The 20005-nt window shown below is 53.7% G+C and overlaps 1 protein-coding gene across 2 annotated transcripts in view; it reads right to left on the bottom strand.

The window, feature by feature from the left end:
* CDH22 (cadherin 22) overlaps positions 1-10247 on the bottom strand; it is a 123195-nt gene extending 112948 nt beyond the window's left edge. Inside the window, exon 1 of one of the 2 annotated variants that reach the window (XM_074317219.1) lies at positions 9960-10247. The gene's annotated coding sequence lies outside the window, so the exon portion shown is untranslated. The remainder of the gene's footprint in view (positions 1-9959) is intronic. The other variant, XM_074317217.1, reaches the window with a different exon arrangement.
* Positions 10248-20005: the final 9758 nt, after the last annotated feature.

Below are 20005 nucleotides of genomic sequence, written 5' to 3'. Positions count from 1 at the left end.
GCTCTGTGAGGAGATCCAGGCTGAATCGAGGGGGTAGAGTCCCTGGGAAGGGTCAGGTCTGTGTAAGAAGCTAGGGGCTCACGAAAAAATGTCAGCTGATGAAGGGATGGGGGCTGAGTGAGAAGAGTAGAGGGGCCCCCCTTCTAAGGGTTGTTTGCAGAATTAAGTGCAGCTATTTCTTCCCAAGCCATCACCTAGGTGCCCTCTTTCAACCTGGCTCATCCTAGACACAGGTGTGTCTCCTTGGCCTCCAGAGTCACCTTCCCCTAAAGTCACCTTCCCCTTCCCCTTGGTCCTCTGCTGCTCCACTCACCCGCCTCCACTTTTCTTCAAGGCAAAGCCCTGAGTCCTTCACTAACTACCCCATAAATGCACGCGTCTGCACCCATTCCCTTTAAGTCACCTCTAAAGCTATTGTACCCTGCTCCAGCCCAGACACATTATTAGGTAGGTGACCCCAGACACCAGAGATGATGAGGAAGGTAGGTCGCCCTCCAAGCTACCTCAATCCCGCCAGCTGCAAGTGCAGCCCTTCTCCTCTGCTCTGGCCTGGGAATAGACCTGCAGGCCGCCTTCTATCAGTTTATTGGTCTTTGCTTTAGAGACGTCAAGTCCCCTCTCAAATTTCTCTCTTCTAATCCTGGTCCCTTCCATTGGTTTTTCAAATTACTATATTTGGGGTCAGGCATCTCTAAAAGCTTGCAGCAAGATGTCACCAGAGCCAGGCACATTGTAGGCTCACAGAAATGTATCTTGGATGGATAATGCGTTGGTGGACTCATGGATGAATGAGAGGGGAGAGATGGGCAGTGAGGAAAGAGGCGGTAGTACACGGTAGGGGGTGACGGCTGGATGGAAGGGAGGAGGTGGGTGAAGGGGGGTGGACTGTGGCAGACGAGTGTGTAAATGGAGGTGGGTGGTCAGGCGGATGATGGATGGATGGATGGACGGAGGGATGGACGGATGGCTTAGGATGCTGGATAGATGGATAATCTCCACCAGCATCTCAAGTTTTCCCCCTATGTCCTGAGTATAGGCTCCCCTAACTTGGTTAATGGCACCCCAGTTCTTCCAGACACCCAGGCTTGAGACCTGGTCATATTTCACTTGTCCCTTTCCCTCACCTCCCACAGCTCTGTGTCCTGTTGATCCTGTTTCCTCAGGGCCTTCGCCCTCTGGCCCCTTTCCTCCATGATCTCATTCAAGTTCCAGCCCCACTTGTCATGCACAATTTTGGCTTCTTCCGCTCCTGGCTTCCTTTCTCTTGCCTTCAAGTCCATGCTAACACAATGCCATGAGTGTGCTGTTACTAAAGCTCAACGCCACTCAGCAACCTCCAGCAGCTCCCTGCTGCCTGCATTGCTCAGAGCGGAGCTCCTTACTTCTGAATCCAGCTGAACCTCCCCTTTCTGGGTGGCTTTAATTCCTCCATGCTCTGGTCAAGCCAGGCAACTGGCTGTCATCCCAAACATTCACCACGCTTCCTCCCCTTCGCTCATGCTGTCCGCACCCCCTGGACTGCCCTCCGTGTCACCTCCACCGGCAGCAATGCCATCCTAGACCTCAACACACAGCTCAAACGCTACCTCCCCCAATGAAATCTTCCAATCCCTTCAACCAGATACAATCAAGTGAGCTACTTCATCAAGACACATTGATTGAGGACCTACTACGTGCCCAGCTGTCTAAAGGGACCTGAGCGCGGAAGAGGGAGGATACAAGATGAGAAAGATACAATATGTGCCTTCAAAGAGACAGCCTGCTACGTAGGTGCACGTGAGTACACACGTGCACGCACACATATACAGAATTCAAAGGAAAAAATAAGGGCAAAGAGTACAATGGCAGTAGTGAACACTTACAGAGTGTTACTAGGAGCCAAGCAGTGTTCTAAGTGCGTTACTTCTACTAACTCATTTAATCCTCTTAGCAAACCTATGAGCTAGGTACAGGTGGGGAAACTGAGGCACAGGGTTGGGCAACTTATCTAAGGTCACTCCGCTAGTAAGTGACAGAGTGAGGATGGGGACCTTGCAGTCTTGCTCCTGGTCTGTGCTCTCAACGGTGGGAAGAGGGTGGACAGAGAAATTCATGACAAGGCTCTTCCAGATTTCCCAGTCCCCCTCCCCCGCCACGCAATAATCTCCCCCTCTGCCAACCTAGTCCCCTTCCCTTCAAGCCCAGGTGAGAGGCTCATTTGAAAAATGGAAATGAGAATAGTCTAAAGCAGGGGCTAAGAACTCCATCTGCCAGAGAAACGCTGCAGGAGCCTGGGCAAGTTCTCTTCTTCCCCTGGGCCTCCGATATGAGTATATCTATTGCTGGATGGGCCCATCAACCCCCAAAGGCCTTTTCAACTCTAAAATGCATAATCCTAAACATAGCTGCTTTGATGATGGAAGAGGAAACTCAGCACCTCTTGGCCTCGGGGCCTGGCTGCACCTTCCAAGAACTCCCTGTTGTCTGTGAATACACGATGTCAGCCTTGGTTCCTGTGGGCCCCACTGGGAGGCTCCGTCCTATGTCTGTCTGGTCACCTGAATCTGTCGGGCTCATCACTGCCCATCATCTTGTCTGCCCACTGACCTGGATCCATCTGCTTCGGTTACCCATCCATCAGCCTGCCTGGGCCCATCCACCTCGTGTCCCCTGCCTGTCTGGTGTCTGTCACTGTGCCCATCACACACACTGAGTCCCCATCCTGGTCCCCTACTTTGCAAGCACCACAGTGACAACGGACAAGTAGGGTGGGGCCTTCCCTTTTCCTGCTTACAGAGAAGTCCAGTCTTAACATCAGAATCTGCTTTCCAGGAGCCAAACTAATTCTCTGCCATCCGGCATCCTCTCCCTTCCCCAGAGACCCTCCAGCCCTCTCCTCACGGGGCCCAAGGGCTTCTACTTGAGGAATCTGATCAGGGTCACACGCCTCCTGCCAAAAATGTCCAAGTGGTCCCTGAGGAAATCATCAGACAAGAGCGTGGAGATGTATGTACAAGGATGTTCATTGCAGAATTGTTTGTAATCGCAAAGGGTTGGAAACAGCCCAAATGTCCAACAGTGGGGGCTGGTTAAATGAATTATGGTCCAGCCACACAATGGAGAACCAGGCAGCTCTTAAAAAATGATGAGGTAGATGTATATTTATTGAAATGGCAAGACATTCACAATATATTATCGAGTGAAAAAAAAGCAGGTTACAAAGGCATATATAAAGCAAGATGCCATTTTTATTTTTTAAAAATCTATATATGTCAAGAAGGATATGCACTGAAATGGTAGCCAAGTGGTGGTGGGATTGTGGCTAATTAAAAATGCTTTTATATATAAAAAGAAACATACATATCTATGCATATATATAAATTTGCACACATACACACATATGTAAGTCACTCTGGATTGAACACTTCCTACGAGTCCAATGCCACGCTAAGCCCTTTGTCTCTGTAACCTTGTTTACTCTTTCCTGCAACTCGGCATGGTAGGTTCATTAAAACCATTTAACAGATGAGGAAACAGAGGCTCACTGGCCTAATAAGTAGCAGAGCCAGGATTTCAACTTGCGTCTCCCTGGCTGCAGAGATCACGCTCTTAATCAGTAGATTGTCACGTTTCTCATTTTGTATATCGGTAACTTGCCTATTTTAAAAAATAACATATTTGCTTGGTGATAAAGAAAGACAGAAGTTAATAAAACAAGGGAGAAAACCAAGGCAGGTGAACTATACGCAGTAACATGTCCTCTACCTCTGGGATGTTTGGCAGCTTTTTGGCAGGTGTTTCCCATTGGCCTATCCTTCCATCCTTTCATGGGCCCATCTTAGATATTGGGCTGATCCAGTCTGCGAGGGAGGGGCCGGGAAACCCCGGGGAGGATTGGACCTTATATACTACAGGCTTCGATGCTGCCTGGCCTGAGACGCCCTCCTCAAGTCCAAACTTAATTCAGTGAGATGCTTGTCTTGTGCCACATGCTGCTCATCCCCTGGGAGGCCAAAGTGAAAAAACTTAGCGCTGACCTTCAGGGTCTTTTCCGCCAGCGCTGGGTTTCTCAACCCCTGTACTGTCAACATTTTGAGCTGTATAATTCTTTGTTGTAGGGACTGTGCATCGTAGGAGTAGCAGCAGCCCTGGCCTCTACTCACTAGATGCCAGGAGCAGTCTCCTACTCAGTTGTGACAACCAGAAATGTCCCTAGAAATTGCAAGATGTCCCCTCGGGGACAAAAGTGCCACTGATTGGGAACCACGGAGCTAGTGTGGATGATACAGGGCAGGCAGGAAAAAAAAAATCTAAACTAAGTACTACGGGGCTGAGCAGAGAGGGACGTCACATGTTGAATGGGTCAGAGAAGACTTCCTGGGATGCACCTGTCCTTGAAATGCACAGGTCCCTCAAGGTTCTTTTCACTCTCAGACTTATCCTGGGTGATCTCCTTCACCCTGGGGCTTCCGAGATCTACTTCCGGCCTAGAACTCTCAGAGTGGGCCCAGTCATTTCTGCGCAATGGTCCACAGGGCATCCCCACTGTAGGTGCCACCAGCTCCGCACGTGCACTCTGTCCACAGCTGGTCTCCACCTCGTCTTGAAAGCCCTGCTCCTTGCACGACCCACACAGCCTCCCAAGTTAGAAACAGGGACTCCCTCTGTGCCCCATGGCCATGAAGTCTCCCAAACCTGCCCGTTCTACTCTTCCACTGCGCAGGCCCAGCTACTAGCAATGCCGGACCCATCTTCCCCACCAACCCATTGTCCACCCAGCGGCAGGGTGAGGTGTCTAAAAGCAAAGCACCGTGCCCGTCCCCTGCTGAGAATCCTCCATGGGTCCCACTGCTCTCAGGATGAAGGCCAAGCCCCTCCTGTACCTTCCAGACCCCCAGGACCTGGCTTCCACCCACCTCGCTGGCTTCACTTCCTGTAACTCCTTCGTCCACACCCATAACCCAGGCTCCATATGTCCCACTTCAGCCAACTGAACTTGCAGTCCCTCTAATATTCTCTCACGTCCAAGGCCTTGGTGCCCTGCACCCCTTGGCCTGGAGCCTCCATTCCCTGTTCCTGCCCCACCTCCTTGATTCCCTAGAGAGTTGCTACTCAGACCTGTAGGTCTCTGTTTAAACTTCACTTCCTCCTGGAAGCCTCTGCTGCCCACCCTCCATTGGCCCTCATCATGGCTCATGAGACTTGTTTGATTGCCTCCTTCCTGGGACCACCAGGTTTCTTCTTGGCTGGGATCCTGTCTGCTTGGTCACCGTTGTTTTTCTAACCTTCAGCACCATGCTTAACACATAGCAAACAATATATATATATGTGCAAATCTATTTTAAACTGGATAGCAAATAGATGGATGGATGATCAGACAGACAGACGGATGGATGGATGGATGGATGCAAGGAATAGGTACCATTTGGGCTGAGTCTTTAATGCATTGAAAGCTCTCCAGGGGAATGGTATTCAGGTAGGAGGCAGGTGTGGCTGAAAGCGGGGGTGTGGGATTGGAGGAACAGTGGGAGATAAAGGAGGAGGCAGACGGATCACAAGGACCTTGAATGTCATGGTGCGGAGTCTGGACTTAATTCAGTAGGCGATGGGGAGCCATGGAAGGGTTTTAATCAAGCAAGTGACATGATCCCACCTGCGTTAGAGAAAGATCGCTCTGGCTGCAGCAGGGTTTGCGGTGGGGAGGGGATCAGAGGCTGGGAGGCCGGGAAGGAGGCTGCCACAACGCTTTAGGTAAAGGCAGTGAGGTCTGAGGCAGAGCAGGGATCAAGGGATGGAGAGGAGGGGACAAAAGGCAGAGACTAGGGTGAAATGAATCTGGGGGGATCCAGAATATGTCCCAACAGCCCAGCCACATGCAAGAAAAACCAAGCAGAGGAACAGAGCCTTCAGCCCTGTGGGAACCAACGGACACAAACAGAGAGATAATAACAATAACCAGACTGCTTCACTTGTGGAGCCGTGCTAAGCACCATACATACTCATGCACAGTTTATCTTCACAACAACCCAATCAAGTAGCTATTACTTTTTCCCTGCATTTCACAGAGGAGAAAACAGAGGCTCAGAGAGGCGAGGTAACTTGCCCAAAGTCACACAGCCTTCAAGTCACAAATCTGGGCTGGTCTGACCCCAGTGGCCATACTTTGAATCAGCTGTTCATCTTACACAAAGGAGGGAGCTGGTAGCAAGGGGATGGCTGAAGGCTCCTGGGTGTGATGAGGAAGCAGGAAGTTCTAAGGCTAATCCCAGGGGGATAGCAGGAAGAGGCCTGCTGATGGGAGCACAGAAGGAGATGGAGGGAGGAAGGGAATTCCTCTAGGTTCCTGCACCTCATGTGTTCAGACCCAGACTCACATATTCAGAAAGGTGTGTCCCTGCTATAAGAGAACTGGGCTAAGGAGTGAGCCCTGTGTAGATTCTTAACCCCAGCTGGGCTACCTTTGTGGGAATTAAAGCAAGACATCCTCCTCTGGGGGCAGGTAGCCCCAAAGGCCCATGGCTACTTAGTATATGAAGGCTTTTTCGCAATTTAGAGAAAAGTACCCTTTCCTCCAGAAAGACATAGTCTGGCTTTAGAGCATCTGATTTGTTGTGTGGAGTTTAAGATGGATTCCAGTCCCTACGCTCTTCCTGCACTGAGTTCCCTTGGACGGTCAACGACCTGTCTAACTGTACATGCCAGCCCTGTCTCCAGGCCCCCTGTCCTGAACCTGTTTCCCAGTAGCCACTCTGTCTCATCTTCAATGAGAAAAATGACTCCTCTGGCAGATACATAGAGCTCAGACCATTCCACAGACTTAAGTTTCTTGTTAGTCCTTGCTTCTGCCATAAAAGACAGTTATGCCCATTGCTCTGATGAAAAAGTGGAGGTCAGAGCCTTTCCTGATGGTGGGAAAAAAAAATCTAGGCTTTCTTTGGAGAGACCTGTATCAAAACACAAGTTTCCAGGAAGTAGAGGCCTCTAGTCAAGAGCTCCATCTTAAGGGCACTCTGAGAAGTCCAGGGGGGTGGAGGGTATGTCCACCCTCGCTGGGGGCATGAGGCTTCTCTCCCTGAGCCTGGCCTGAGACCTGGGTCTCCTCTCAGCCTGACAGGGTGATTCCCCTTCTTGTCCTCCTTGGGTTAGCTCCGAGATGGGATGGGTAAGCCCCCAGCCCTGAGGCCCCAGCCCAGGCCCCCTCCTTAGGGTCTCCTCTTCCTCAGGAGCCATCTGACCCCATCCTCAGCTCCCACCCCCTCTAGAGCCGAACTGCACAGGCTGCTGCCTGAGTTATATAAACAGGAATCATCTCTCTCTCTCGCTCAGAATACCTGAGGCTGCATTTCCGAATGGAGCTTCCTGATGGAAGAAAAAAGGGGAGGAAAAAAACCCAGAGAGAGGAGAGGAGATTTAATTGGCTGACTCCGTCGCCCATGTGGTAAATACTGACTGCTCCAAACTTTGCTAACTCGGAGGAGACTGTCTCTCCTGGGGTCCCTGCCCGGTGTCAGCCCAGCTGCCTCTCAGAGGGCTTCAGATCGCAGCCCTTCTGCAAAGGCCTCAGAAAACTCAGAGCCTTGGGAAGCGTCAGGAGAACTGGAAGTCCTGCCTCCAGGCACAATGATTCCAGACCACCAGAAACATCCTGACATCACAGCCACCCCTCCACACACATGTGTTACAGAAGGGCGGTGACTTGCCTGGGGTCATACCCCACCTTTAGGGGCCAAGCTGCACCCTCAGTGTCTGTTATGTGGGTTTCTCCACCAAAGACATTTCAACAGCTTTCCCTGGCACTGGCCCCTGGGAGCATTGGGGGTCTAAGTTAAATACCTCCTCCTGCATTTAAGCAGGCGTCTTCTTATTCTGCTTGCAGTGGGAAAGCAAGAAACTGCTCCATTTCCTCTCGATTTGCTCAACTTATAAGGAGAGTTGGTGAGGCCTGGAAGTCAGGACACCTGAGTTCCCATTCTAGCTCTGGATATAGCTTATTGTGTGACCCAGGCCTCTTTCCAATACTATAACATGGGGTTAAAGACGCGTGCCCAGGTGGTCGCTAATGTGCTCAATCAGCCTCCTCCAGGAGCCAGTTGAGAGGCCACTCAGGAGGGGCAGCTGCCCCTAGGCTGAGAGAGACGTGGCTGGCTTTGCAAAGCAGCTGACCCAGAGGGGCTGGCAGGGGTGGTTCCAGAGGGGCATGCAGACACCCCAGGAAGCAGTGTTTAAATGTTGGCAATGGCCCTGCCTTCCAGAGGAATCGAAGAAGAGCATCCCAGACACTGGGAAAGGGAGAGAAACAGGGATGGGGTGGAGTGGAGAAGTAGCTGGGGCAGGGAGGAGGGCAAGGGAGAAGTGACTGCTGCAGAGAGAAACTGAGGCTGGCAGGATGGAAGATGAGTGGAGGAGGAAATAGTCCTAGATGGGCATAGACAAAGGACGTGATTGTGCGTACAAAGGCCAAATTCCAAAAAGGGCTGTAGAATCATAATAATTAAGGGGGACAGAGTGGACATTGACAGACAAGTTAAGGGGGAACTAAGGAGGGACCGAGGGCATGGCGGTTAGGAAAGAGCCATAGATTCCAAGGCAATGGGGATGTTGAGACAGGGTAGTGGCACTGACTAGTGAGGTAAGAAGACTGGACCCAGAACCCCGCTGGCGGGGTCCAGAGAGGGCTGGCAGCCGCCAAAGCCCTCGAATGAGCCGCTGCCTGTGCTGGGAGCAGGTTGACCGCCCCAGGGACCCGGAAAGAGCTTGACTCAGACCCACGGAAAACGGAGTTGGCTTGCCCAACCCCTGGACAAGAGCGGCGGGAGAGAAGACAAGAGGATTCTTTTCCAAAAGCGTGAGGGTTGGAAGCATTCCGCCGGCTTCAAGCGGCGGTTCCTCTGCCCGCCACCAGGGGGTGCCCCGCAGCTCGGGGAGACCTCGAGGGACTCCGGGTTAGCTCCTCCCGCTGCAGCCCCGACTGGTGGTCTGCAGCCGCGCCCCAGCTGGGGCAGGGGCCTGACAGTGCCAGAGAAGAGGGAGAAGGGGGGTCAGGTACGGAGACGCGAGTGAGACAAGTCCGACCGTGCCACCGCGGGCCACCCAGCATCCAGTGCGCCCACACAATCCATGCCTCCCCTTTCAGCGCCCCGGCCCTCCAGAGTCAGTCCCAAGTGGCGCTCCCTTTGGACGTGAGGCCGTCGGGCCCTATCCTTCTTCCGTAGAGGGTACAGTGTGCCCATAGCTGGGTCCTAGGGAAGAGGGCAGCGCTGCCCCTCGTTCTCCGCGTGTCTGCGGGTTGGCCCGACGGCCCGAGGGCAGCGGGGTGGAGCTGCTAGGGCTGGCGGGGGTCCCCGTGGGCCAGCTCCCCTTTTCCCTCATAGGTGGCCGCAGCCGTGCGTGTCGCCGCGGCTCAAATCGGCCTCTGGATGCCCCCGGACACCGTACGACCTCGCATGTATATAATCGCGCGCACACGCTCACGCCGTGCGGTATTTCCCGGCCCCGGACCCCGCCTCTGGGAGGGGCCGGGTAGCCGAGCCCAGCAGCAAGGGGTGGGGGGCTCCGGGAACACCTGGGTCCCGGCCCCCGTGTAGAGGCCGTGCGCCCCCTCCCCAGACGCTTTCGGTGCCCGGGGTTGGCCCCCGGCTCTGTTACCCCTCGGCCCGCGGGGGTCCCGGAGGCTCCTGGGCGCGCAGCGGGCGGGGTTGGGGGGCGGGTGGGGGCCGCGGGCTCCGGGCCGAGAGGCGGTTCAGCTCCGCGCCGGGGAAAGTTTGGACGTGGGAAACTCCCTCCCTCCCCGCCCCGCCGAGAGGAGGGGGCGCGCGGGGGCCCGGCGTGGGCACCCCGGCTACCCCTGCGGCGGGAGGCTCGCCCCCCCAAACCCGCCGCCTGCCGGGCAGCTTCAGCGGGCCAGGGGGCTCCCTCCGAGATGGGCAGCCTCTCCTCAGCGGCTATCCGGCCGCCCCTCCCGCGGCACCCCGCGCTCTTACCTCGGGGAGCGGCCCGAAGCTCCCCCCAGTCCTGCCGCCTCAGGGCGCTGCGTGGGGCGGGAGCCTGGGCGCCGGCGGGCGGGCGAGTCCAGAGCCCAGCAGCCGCCCAGAGGAGCCAGAGGGAGAGCGGGCGCGAGAGGGGAAGCCGCGGCGGCGTGTGCGCGCGTGTGTGTGAGCGAGAGAGCGAGGGAGTGAGCGAGCGGGAGCGAGGGAGGGTGCGTGTCTGACTAGGGGGGAAGTGTGCAAGGGACGGATCCCTTCCTTCCTCCCGCAGCCTCTGGTGGAGACTCGGAGAATGCAGCGCCCGCCGGGCAGGAGCGCCGCGGCGAGTGGAGCCGCAGGCGACCACCAGCCCCCGCCCCAAGCTCAGTACCCCGCAGCGGGGGACCCCCGACCCCCTCTACCCGGGTCGCAGCCCCTCCCCCGCCAAGAGTGGTCCGACTCTCCATCCCACCCCGCGGCCCAGTCCCAGGAAACCCCCGGGGGGCGGTGCCCCTCCTTCCTGCAACCCCAGATCCGCGCGAAGGGAGCGCCCCCAGGAGGGGGACCATCTACCTCCCCACCTGGCAGCTTCCCTGGGGACCCCAGTTTGAGACTCATCCCTTCTCCACTACCTGACTTTACCGCGTCTAAGGTCCCCCATTCCCCCCACTATTATGGAAGCCCGGCTTCAGAGGAGGGGGTGCAGGCGAGGGTGGGGGCAGGCTTCTCCAGTGACCGCCCCTGGCTGACTGCCCAGAAAGGCCCCTGCCCAGACCGCTAGTTTCAGAAGCAATCACTGCGTGTTGAGGTGGACAGAAGTAGGAGCCCAGTCTCCAGGGAGGTGAGAGGTCAGGTATCCCAGAAAAAGAACCATGTAGGCTTTTCCTTTTTTGGTGGTGGTGGTGGTGGGGGGGTGTCTTTCATGATGGACATCCCTGCAACCAACAAAGTAAGCAGGCAACACAGCCCCATCTTAAATTTAGTGCCATTTGGGCCCACAGAGCCTTCCAATAAAATCTCCCCCCCACCCCTACCACCACCCAGAAACACCTTCAAGGCTGATTTGCCATTCGTTTTAAAATCCAGCTAGCCCGCTGCCTGAGGTCTTTTCTGCTGGGGCCTAGTTTCTTTCTCTTGGCTGCATGGCTTTCTCTTCAGTCCTCTCTCTTTAGAATGAGGCCTAATTGAGAACACCCCAGTCCCTGAGTTCTCGGTAGGACATTTTTGATGGTGGGCTAGGATCACTGACTTCCAGTGACCCACGCTTTGTCTTCGGTAGGGAGGCCCTGTAGGAGCCCCCCAAAGGGCTGAAGGATAGCAGGAGACAGGACTGCCATCTACCTCTGCCCTGCCACGCTGTCACTGACCAGACACAATGATCTATGAGCAGCTGCTGAAGTTCAGAGCAAAGAGAGAGCAGGCCCTTGGACGCCTGGGCATTCTCAGGGACACGGGCTCTACCTCACCCTCGTCCTGCTCCTTCTCAGGCCTCCTTCCCTAATTTCCCTCTCCATCCCCATGCCCTGGTCCTTCTCTGGTTCTCCCTGGTGATTACAATCGCCTCTCCCACTGGCTGCCCCTCCAGCCCCTCCCACAAAACTCCATTCCTCATTTATTTATTTTGAGATTTACTCTCCATGTGTCAGCCTGTTCCTTCCCCCTAAGTCCTTCGCTCGGTTTATTCCCCTCATTGATCTCTCCCAACCCTGCCTTTGTATCGCCCTCCTTCTCCCAGTCTCTTTCTGGTCTCTCTCCTCCCCTCTCCTCTCTATTCTTAGCTTGCACTCTTTCATGCTTTCAGAGACCAGAGGCCAGCCCTTTCCGATGCATTTCCTCACTTTCTGTTCTCTCCCTCCCCTCCGACTCACTTTTGCCATTTGCTCCAGCTCTCCCTTCTTTCCCTCCCTTCCCCTCCCTCCACACCTTCGTGTGTGCTGTTCATCTCAAGTGTCACCTGCTTAATTGTCCACAGGTTGTTTTGGCCTGGGACACTGTTGCTCTCACATTTGCATATATACAGTAGGTGCTCAATAAATGTTTGTTGATCTCTCTTCTCCCCGTGACTCTTTTTGAGATCTCCTGCCTTTCCTCTCTGAACGTCTCCTCTTCTCAGACTCACTTCCACCATTATCTCTCACTCTTTCTTCCTCCAACAAACATTTCCTAAGTGTCCACTCTGTGCCAGGCGTTATGAGAGACTGAACACACATCGAGGTCACCACCAGCAATTGTTGAACACTTGCTGTATTCCATGATTTTGCTTTCAAGTCCTCACAACAATCAGATCCTTGCATGAGCCCCATTTTACAAAGGAGGAAACGGAGGCATGAAATGTTGAAATGTCAAGATCACACAGCTGGTAAGTGGTGAGATCAGGTCAATTCCTGGCACTTGGGCTTGACCTTCCAGTCTGGTCTGGGAGAAGGTAAGTGGGGACGTCCCTTCTGCTGCAGTGTGACAGGTGCAACAAGGGACTGTGTCGTGTGACAGAGGAAACACTGGGTGGAGAGCAGCTGTGCCCCCACACAGGCTGTGTGACATTAGGCAAGCCACTTCGCTCAGCTTTGATGTGCAGATAAAACGATATGATAATAACAGTAGTTAGCATTTAGCAAGCACATGCCACGTGTCAAGCCCCATGCTCGTGTTTTGCATGGATTACTTCATTTGATTCTTAAAGCAACCAACTTATAAACTTACAGGTGGGGAAACTGAGGCATAGGGAAACTCTAAACTTGCCCAAGGTCACACAAGGTGTTTGTGGCAGAGCTGGGATTCAAACTGAGGCAGCCTAGAGCCTGCATACCGAACTGATGTGTAGTACTGCCCCTGGTGAGTCACATGACTGGAGAGTATTGTAGGTGCTTAATTAGAGGTCTGAACCTGAGCACAATTATATTATAGCATGGTGAGTGCACAAATAAAAAAGACGACTACTCTTCCAGTGGTGGGATGAAATGAGGAAGGATTGGGGGTGGGATTCAGGAGGAGGGCTTGTGAGAGCCTTCCTTCCACCTCCATCACCTGGGTCCATGGGTATTTCCCTTCCTCTAGCCCAGGCTTTCTCCACCTTGGCACTAGAGACATTTGGGTTAGACAAGTCTTTGCTGTGGGGGCTGTACGTTATATAACATCTTCCCTGGCCTCTCCCCACTAGATGCCAGTAGCACATCACCCACCCCACCCCCAAGTTGTGACAACCAAAAATGTGTCCAAACACTGCCAAATGTCCCCTGAGAAACAAATTTACCCCCATTTGAGAACCACTTAACAGCAGGGTCTGCTCCAGGGCAACTCAAGAGTTTGAACAGATGTCAGTGAAGGGTAAGAACAGGCCGCTGCTCTCTGCGCCAGGCTCTGCCATCCTTCCTGCTCTCCTTTCCTACACGGGCTCACACCACGGCCAGAGACGGCAGGTCTCACTTCTGTCTGTCCTCACTTGCAGCCCTGTGTCTGTCTGTCTATCTTTTTGTTCATCTCTTTATATTTGTCAGTTGCCTTCTTACTCACTGTCCACTTGTTTCCCTTTCTCAGCTCCCTCCACCTCTGTCTCTGTCTCCTCGCTCTTGGGTCCTCTGACTCATTCTGTCTGTCTCCTTATTTGTCTCTTTCTACCTGTCCCTCTAGTCTTCTCTCTCTGTCTCTTCATTCGTTTCCTTCTCCATTTGTCCACCTTCCCCCCCCATTCTCTCTGTCTCCCTCTCTCTGTGTCTTCCTATCTGTTTGTCCCCCTCCCTCAGCCTCCCCTTTACCTGTCCCACTAACTCTCTGTCCTCATCCTCTCCCTCCCTCCCCTCCTGCTCTCTCTCCCTCCCTTTTCCATTTCTACCTTACTCTCCCATACTTTCTTCTACCTCTCTCCCTTCCTTCCTTGTCTCCATTCTCTTCTCTTTCCCTCTTCCTCTATTCTCCTCCCTCTATTCCCCCCTCCTCCCCTTCCTTCCCTCCCTCCTCCTCCCTCCGCCTGCTTTGTCTGTGGGAGCTGGAAGTTAAAAGCTTTTCCGAACTTGCTCTCCAGTCGCTGTTCCCTGCGCTTTCATCTCGCCAGCACATTTGTAAAACTGCGCAGACTGAAGGGCCGTGACATCAACAACCAAAGAAATGTCAGCACGGGGACTGGGCCGCCAGCCTGCGGGCGGTGGGGGGGTGCGCTGGGGAGGCAGTCAGGGCACATCTCAGCCCCTCCAAAGAAGAACCAGTGATGGAGACAGGAATAGAAAGCCCCCCAAGGGGTTCTAAGTGCTCTGCACCTCTGGGAACCCCGCTTCTTCTGCCCTGGCGACCAGAGCACAGGGGTGCAAGAAGGGGGCAAGCAGGAGCCCTGGTGGAGGGGGAGGCCACCCAGCCCAGGAGAAAGCCCCACGTGCTGCAGGTAAGGGGAGAGGGAGGGGAGCAGCCAGCCTGCAGGGAGCCACCTGCGCCCCGAGCCTGCTGCGCGCTTAGACACCTCATTGAGTTCATCCTGGAGCCAGACTGTCTGGGTTCAAATCCCATCGCCCACTTACCGGCTGTGTCGTCCTGGGCAAGTGACCTCACCTCTCCATGTCTCAGTTTCCTCAAAAGTAAACCGGGCACGACGATAACGGTGTCTACATCAAAGGGCTGGGCGAAGATTGGATGAGAGAATCCACGCAGGACACTTAGAATAAGTTCTTGCTGTAATTAATAAGTATAAGAACAACTCAGCACAGTGGGGTTAGCAGTCCCAGGCTCCAGATGTGGAAACCCTGGTTTAGAGAGGGAAGGAACCAGCCAGAAGACTCAGAACAAGTCAGGGACAGAACAGGAATTAAAGCTTGGGCCCCTCTCCCCCGCCCCTTTTCTCCTCAAGGAAGTGGGCACAGGGATGGAACACAGTTCCGGGGGTTAAAGGCCGAGTCTGTTTTGTTCACTGCTGTGTGCTGTGGGTATAGCACATAGTAGATGCTCAATAAATAGAATGAGTGAAAGAAAGAAGGAAAATGGCTGGGAAGGTGCCAAAGCTAGAAAATTGAACGGTGATTTTGTTTGCAGGGGTGGGATGGGCTGAGGTGGAAGAAGGAACCGAGTGCCTAGGGAGCTTCCGGGCGAGGAGAGCTTGCCCAAGTCCAGGAGGGCCGCCCAGGACCCAAGCGGTGGCAGCACCATGGACAGCAGACACGGCCCCGAGACTGGAGCCCAGGTTTACACCAGGAGCTATCCAGCTGCCCAGACAGGTCCAGCCCTCCATCTTCTCTGCCTGCACCCCAACTCCCTGCCCCGGCTCCTGGAACCTCAATCTGGGAGTAGGCCCCAAACTTCTGCCTCCCACACACATTCTGTCCCTCTTTTTTCTCTCTAGACCCAGATCCAAAGCCAGGGCAGCCCCCTGGGAAAGGAGTGCCTTCCGCGTCTTTCTGTCCCTTCCGTTCAGCCCTAGACGGCCTCTGCAGGCCTGAGGCTCCAGGCTGCTGGTGGCTGCGTGGAGATGGAAATAGGGCTCCCCTGAGTTTTCCTGAAGGGCCTTAAAGACACGGTGAAAAAAGAACAGGACCTGAATACCTGGACCATCCCTCCTGAACCCCCTTCTCCGGGGTGGGAGGTGTGAGACAGCCCTGTGCCACACGCAATCCCCCCCCCAATACTTCACACACTCAACTCTCCTTGCATTACTCATCGGACTCTTCCCAGGGCGGCTGCAGAGTGCCCAGCCCAGGTGCTGAGGAGGAAAAAAGCAGGAGGGCCTATTAAATTTAAACACCGCTGAGGATTGTCAGATGTGAGGTTCTATTCCTGGCCTGGAGAAGAGCAGCCAGCAGGAGGGAAAGGGAGATCAGCAAGGGGCTGGCGGGGAGAGACCCACCATGGGGTGAGCGACTTGCTGAGTGCCCGCAGGGAAAGGCTGTGATGCTGGAGAACCTGGGCCTTTCCTCACTGCAGGCCCTCAGCCATGGGGAGTAGACCTCACTGTACCACCTCACTCACCTGGTTCTGATAAGACAGGAAGACCCATATAAAAATAGCTTCTCTGTGGTTACCTGAAAGCCCACCATTATTGCTTCAGCGTGAGCAACAGGGCATCACCTCTCTGGCTTCGTTTCTTGCTGCTTCCTTCTTACACCTTACATCCTGGTAATGCCAAACACTTTGAGTTTTCTTATCACACTCTGAACTCTTCTAACACCATTCCTGCCCCCTTGGATATTGCTTTCTTCCTTTGTCTTGCAGGAAAACTCCTATTTATCCTTCAAAACCCAGCTTACCTATCACCCCACCAGATGGCATTAAGTTCTCCCACCTCTGCACTCCATTGAACCTGGCACACACGTCCCTTGTTTTTGCCTCTTCCTGCCCCACCTGGGTGCCTGGAGAATCTGGGCCTTCTTCCCTCACTGTCAGGCCTGATGGGGCCCTCATGGATCGTAGCCCTTTAAGAAGCAGCAAAAAGGGAGCCAGTTCCCCTGAGAAGCCTGAGCTCAACTCCCAGTCCTGGCTCTGGCTGCAGCTCTGTGTGTTTTTGGGCAAGTCCCCGGTTCTTTCTCAACCTTAGTTTCCTATTCTGTAAAATAAAAGAGAAGCAGCAGGGGATAATCTCACAACGACTGAGAACGCTTCCAATTATTAGAGTCCAGGAATTCTCTGCTCCATACATACTATTACAAATTATTTCTTATTCTTTCCCCATATGGATGCTGTCTGGCCAGCCCCCTGATTGATACCTGAAGCGACGGTCTGCTAGAGCTGGCTTGTACTAGCTCATCAAAGCCAATTATTGGATTTTTCAGGAATTTTGCAAGCCAGTTTTTCAAGCCTTTGAAATTGGCTCTGTTGAGAGTATTTACACCACGAAAATTGGCAAACATTACAAACAGAGCTTATCCCTCCTTCCCCCAGAGCCAGTTTCCCCTCTATCTGAATGTCTCCATTCCCACCTCCAGACCTTGGATCCTGTGCTATCCCTGATTTGAGAGGCCCTGCCTCATCCCTTGCTATTGGTCACCTTGCTATTGGATTTCAGGCCTCAACTCACACGTCATCCACTGAGAGCCAGTGCTTCTGACTTCACTTTATAGTCTCCTCACTGTCTCCTCATTCCTCACGGAATGCTGCATTTTTAGTGACAGCGCTGTTCGACTGGGGAAGGACACACACTTCACAGCAGACAGGTGTGAGCTTCCACTGGCCCTGCTTGAGGTCCGCCGTGTCGTCTTCTTATCAGTGGGGTTTCTGCTCAGGCTACATCTTACCGGGGCTTCCCTGGCCACTCAAGTGAAATGGCGCCCCCCACTCCACCTTCCCTCTGCCATCGCTCTATCTTTTCACCTGATCGATTTATCTTCTTAGTTCTTGTTACCCTCTGACTTTTATACTTATTTAACTTGCTCAGTGCCCATTCCTCCCTTTAGACTGTGAGTTCAGTGAGGGCAGGGATCTTCTCTGCCTTGGTCACTGCTACATCATCATCTCCTAGAACAGTGCTGGCACATAGTAGGTACTCAGTCATTTCATTACATAAGTGATTGTGTGACCTTGGGCAAGTCACGCCACCTTCCTGAGTCTCAGTTTCCTCAACACCCCACCTGGAAGAATTAGGGTACAGTATATATTCCTGACCTAAGCTGCCTTACAGAAGAGCCCAAGTCTGGGATTCTAGTCCCCTCTCCACCAGTAACTCATTATGTCACCTTGGGCAAGTCAACGCCACTCCCTGCACCTCAGTTTTGTCTACCTCTCAGAGGTCACGTGAGCTGATGAGCTGGAGTGAGATATCATTTCCATCTTTGGGCCCCACTGGCTGCTCCCTCTCATCCCATCCCACCTTATTCATTTATCCATTCATTCAGCAAATATTTATTGAGCACTTACTATGTGCCAGGCATTGAGGACATGGCAGTGAGCACCAGGAGACCCTCGCGGACTTCCATTCCAGATGGGGAAGACAGTAAGATAAGTTGGCAGAATAACTAGCACATTAGATGGTGCTAGTGCTAAGGAGAAATTTGAAGAGGAAAGGGGCACAGAGTTTCAAAGACGGAATTCATGTTTTGGGAAGGGGGCTCTCAGGAAAATATCACGCTGTGAGGTGAGATATATGAAGAAAGACACAAAGGAAGTGGCTTTTTAGGGAAAGAACCTTCTGGGTAGAGAGAATAGCAAGTCTGAAAGCCAGGAGCGGGGGGGCAGGCCAGGTGTGTTTGAGGAAGAGCCTGGAGGGAGCCTGGTGTGTCAGGTGTCCTGTGCGCTGGGGCAATGATGGAAGGACAGAAAGTAACGATGGCTGGTTCTCTGTCTCCCTCCCTCCCTGTGGGGAAGATGGTCCCTAAGTGTGGCATGGAAGGCTCAAGAGGAGGCTGGGGGATGCCCCTTCCTTCTTTTTCCTCCTTCCCTGCCTAGGACTCCACTGTGCAAATGGGGCACCCAGGCTCCCTGCATGTGCCCATCGCTTTTGGATGGGTCATTTATCTCCTGGTGCCGTGAGTTTCTGGAGCCGGGCACTTCCTCCCCACTCAGCCCCACTCCCTTGAATGGCAGAGACAGGTGTGAGGAATTAGCTGTGGGGACTAATGCCGTGACAGGAACCGGCACAAAAGAAGAGGACAGAGTGTAATGTTTATTACGTTTGAAGCAAAGCAAACACGCGGCCTATTTATGTATCTATAGAGAATTAATTGGCGAGCGGCAGCAAGAAGCAGATTATAAATTAGAATCATTTTCGCCAACTGAAACCCATTCATCTTGCTTCAGAATGGGCCTGTCACCTCCGCCTGACTAATTCCTTTTAAATTCATTGCTTTTCCTCACTGGCCCCCCACAGCTCTCACCTTGAGACCTGAACCCTACCAGGTTGTACCTTCCTCAGGAAAAGGCCATGTGTAAGCCCTGTGCTTTTCGGGCATCCACTCTCTCCCTACGCCAGCCTCCTGGAGCCCCACCCCCACCCCTACCCATCGTGGATCTGAGCCCCTGGTGTTCTGGCCTTCAATTTTCATCCCTTCTCCTCTGTGGGCTACAGCCACCCTCAGCTTCTCTCCTGCTCTGGTTGGTCCTGAGAATCTGGGAGGAGTGGAGACCTGGCAGAGGCCCAGGCGAGGCCTGTGGAAGGGGCAGCCCGAGGCTGCCATCCTGGGGACCCTGGATCTCTGGCCACTGCTGGCTGCCTTTGATTCTGGGCTCAGAGCAGGCAGCCTCAGTGGAATCAAAGAGAATCCACATTGCCAGGTTCCTGGCGGGCCTGGCTCCCTCTTCTCTCACCTGGAGCCCATGGAGATGAAAGGCTAGTCAGGTGCCAGTGGCTGCCAGGCCTGAGAGTGGTGCCATAACTGCCCTGGGCTATGGCCCAATTCACCCTTCCCTTCCTTCCACCCAAGCTGCCGGCCTTTGAGCTGGAGGCTGCAGTGGGGAGGCCTATGTCAAGGCCTTTATTGGGGGAAGAGAAAACAGCCCAAATGTGAGTCTCCTGTGCCGGGACAAGGCAGAGAAACATTAGGAGTCTAACCATGAAAATTATGAACTCTGGAGTGAGCCCGACCTAGGTCTGAACTCCGGTAGCACCTCTCGACTGGACGTGGCAAGTCACCACATCTCTGCGAGCCTCAGTTTCCTTTACTCGAAAGTGGTCACGATGGTAACAGTACCTATAGCTTGCACTGGTATTCACCTGGGCTTGTGAAATGTTGCAATACTTTCATAGTGGTCGTAAATAGTGAGGGACCCAGGGTTCTTTCCTGCTACAACCCGTCCCACCTAGGGACACCTCTCCTCCCTGTGATCCAAAAACTCCATGGGGGGCCTCGAGGCCCTGCTCCATCCTCAGTAGTGAGTGTTCTGACGGGTCCACACATGCTATACCGGGTGTTAGATGTCTTGTGTACCTGCCCTGTCTGCATCCCACAGATAGCAGGAAGATTAAATAAGATGCTGGGAGTAGAATGCCTGACACCCACTAGGTACCCAATAGATGCCTGTGTTAGTTACCACTATTAATTTGGACCAGGGCTCCAAGCCTGGAAGTTTGGCATTCCAGGCTCCCACTTTTCCTTCTAGTTCTCCACCTTAAAAGACAAACAAACAAAAAAACACCCATAACTTCCAGCCTCCACCAGGAA

This window comes from Rhinolophus sinicus, linkage group LG13, assembly GCF_036562045.2.
Source record: "Rhinolophus sinicus isolate RSC01 linkage group LG13, ASM3656204v1, whole genome shotgun sequence".
Taxonomy (NCBI): Eukaryota; Metazoa; Chordata; class Mammalia; order Chiroptera; family Rhinolophidae; genus Rhinolophus; species Rhinolophus sinicus.
The sequence above is the reverse complement of the archived record's forward strand: the minus strand, read 5'-3'. Positions and strand labels throughout refer to the sequence as shown.